The sequence below is a fragment of the Tenrec ecaudatus genome, chromosome 2, assembly GCF_050624435.1.
Source record: "Tenrec ecaudatus isolate mTenEca1 chromosome 2, mTenEca1.hap1, whole genome shotgun sequence".
In the NCBI taxonomy this organism is placed as follows: domain Eukaryota; kingdom Metazoa; phylum Chordata; class Mammalia; order Afrosoricida; family Tenrecidae; genus Tenrec; species Tenrec ecaudatus.
The window spans coordinates 228,651,758-228,654,775 of NC_134531.1; the positions used below are offsets into that span (position 1 = coordinate 228,651,758).

General features: G+C 39.7%; 1 pseudogene; it reads right to left on the minus strand.

The window, feature by feature from the left end:
* Positions 1 to 1,731: 1,731 nt before the first annotated feature.
* Positions 1,732 to 2,238, minus strand: LOC142441378 (large ribosomal subunit protein uL23-like; annotated as a pseudogene).
* Between the last annotated feature and the right edge of the window lie 780 nt (positions 2,239 to 3,018).

Here is a 3,018-nt window from a genome sequence, read left to right on the forward strand (position 1 = left end):
TTTGTAAATATGTCAAACAAAAAGTCAGTAAACTTTACACTGTGCCTGGACATGCATAAACATGTATTATTAGGTGTCATCTAGTTGATGCTGATTAATGCGACAAAATAAAACTATCCCATCGGATTTTCCTGGCTGAGATCGTTAGAGAAGCAGGTGGCCATGTATTTTCTCCCACAAAGCCATTGGGTGTGTTTGAACTATCAACCTTTTGGTTAGCAGTCAAGCACTTAACTGGTGTGCCACCAGGGCCCCATATATATAACAGCGTGTATGTTTCAATGCTATCCATAAACGTCCCATTTTCAGAAAAGCTGGATTACGTGAAGAAGAACGCAGCATCAGGATGAGTAAAGTTTGTTAACTTGTGGCATGCAGGTGACACAACCTTTCCTGCTGAAAGTGAGGAGGAGGTGGGTGCTTGCTGGTGAAGGTCAAGGACTGCAGCCAAAACCCAAATTCTCACAAAGACCCAAATTCCCACAACTGAACCAATATGTCCTCTCACAATAAATGACAAAAAGATTGAAGTTTTCAAGGATTTCATATTGTTGGATCCACAATCAATGCTCATGGAAGCAGCAGTCAAATGAGGATGTTGACTTGGCTAACTCTGTTGCACAAGACCTCTTTACAATGTTGAAAAGCAAGGAAGTTATTTTCAGGACTAAGGGACACCTGAGCGAAGCCATGGCATTTTTAATTGCCCATATCCGTGTGGAACTTGAACACTGAATACAGATGACAGAAGAATTTGATGCACTGGAATTATGGCACTGGTGAAGACGATTGAAAATATTGTGGACTTCAAAAGAAGAAACGAATCTTTCTTGGAAGAAGTAAAGCCCAGAATGCTCATAAGAGGCAAGGGGGCAAGACTGTATTTCACCTACTTTGGACATAATGTCAGGAGAGAGCAGTCCCTGGAGAAGGACATCATGCTTAGTAAAGTGGAGGGGCAGTGACAAGGAGGAGGGCCCTCACGGAGATGGACTGCCACAGTGGCTGCAACAGTGAGCCTAAAGGTGCAGGACTAGGAAGTGTACAATTAAATGTTTTGGAATTTCCAGTTTCTGCAATGTTGTCCATATTTGTTGTGATTCACACAGTGAAATGCCTTTGCATTGTTAACAGAACAAAGGCAAACATCTTCCTGGTATTCTCTGCTTTCAGACCATATCCATCTGAGGTCATCGGTGATACTCTTATCTCTACATCCCCTTTAGACTTCACCTTGAATTTCTGGAAGAGTCCAGTTAGTGCACCGCTGTAATTATTTTTAAATAATTATTTTCAAATAAATTTTACTTGCTTTAATATTAATGATATTATTTGATCATTTATGCATTCTATGTGATCAGCTTTGTTTAGAATAGGTGTAAATATAGATCTCTACTTGTCAGTTGACCAGGAAGCTGGCTTTCTAATTTCTTGACATAGATCAGTGGGTCCTTATAACATTATACCCATTTGTTGAAACATTCCTGGAAGTTTGTTTATTGTCAGTGCCTTCATTTCAGCTTAGATTCTTCTTCTTCTTCTTCTTCTTCTTCTTCTTCTTCTTCTTCTTCTTCTTCTTCTTCTTCTTCTTCTTCTTCTTCTTCTTCTTCTTCTTCTTCTTCTTCTTCTTCTTCTTCTTCTTCTTCTTCTTCTTCTTCTTCTTCTTCTTCTTCTTCTTCTTCCTTCTGTATTGAAAAAGTTTATATTTAGCATTAGCCTTTTGTGCCCAGTTTAGATGATTCTGATTTTGTTGGCAACGTCTAAAGTGGCATAGTCAGAAGTCAGTCAAACATATGCCTTCTTCTCACCGTCAAGTGTGATCAAGGTGTTGAGCTTGGCTACATCAGTGTCATAGAGCTTCTTCACAGCCTCTTTGATCTGGTGCTTATTGGCTTTGAAATCCACAATGAACACAAGTCTGGTGTTATCTTCGATCTTCTTCATGGCGGACTCCATGGTCAGGGGAAACTTGATGATGGCATAATGGTCCAGCTTACTTCTCCTGGGGGTGCTCTTCTGAGAGTATTTGGACTGTCTTCTTAGTATCCGGGTCTTGCGCCACCGGAAAGTGGGTGACGTGTGGATCTATTTTTTTTTTTTTGGCGTCAGTCAGTGGATGCCTTTCAGCACGGCCTTCTTGGCATTTAAAGCCTTTGCTTTGGCTTCCATTTTGGGAGGGGCAGGGGCTTCCTTCTTTGCCTTCGGCACCATCTTCGTAAAAAGGTTATATTCTTCTTTCAGTATCATCAGTTCTTGAAAATATGCTGCCGCCTAAAATGGTTGAAGATCAAACAATTTTGGGGGTAGCATATTCCTTCTGTGCATTCCTTTCTGCCTTCTTTGGATGCTTCCGGTGTCATTCAATTGCCCAGGAATTCCTTCACTACAGCAACTCAAGGCGTGCAGTCCTTCAATTCTAGAGTTTGAGAGATGGTGGGCGTGGTTTTCCCTTTTGGCTTTCTAACTCCAGGTCTTTTTCAATTTCATTATAATACATGTTTTACTTCGTCTTCTCAAACTAAGGTTTGACATTTTCTGTTCAGCTTTTACTCCAGCATGCCATTTACATTTGATTTGGCTTCTTTACATTCAGAGAAAGTGTGAAAGTTTCTTCTGATATCCATTTTGGGCTTTCCTTTCTTTCTATATTTTTGATGACCCTTCATCCTTTTTTGTTTCCAACTTTCCCATTCCAAGCACTAGCAATTGTTGGAACATCTTTAGTGCATGTGTAATCTATTTAAAACTGCATTTGGGTGGGAATTTGAATATCAGTTGAAGTAACTGAGCTTCCTTATAAGGATATGTATATTATACTATGTCTTACAACATTGTACTTCACGGTATCTCATGAAATACATATTTTTTGTACTGAATACAGGACCATTAATCTCCTGTTAGTCACTTTTTAGGTAAGAAACTAAACCTACCTTGTGGCAAAATAAGCCTTTAAGATCAAAAGGGCTGCTTTTAACCAACAACAAAGTTCAGAGAGTGAGGAAAGAAGGAGCAAGAGAA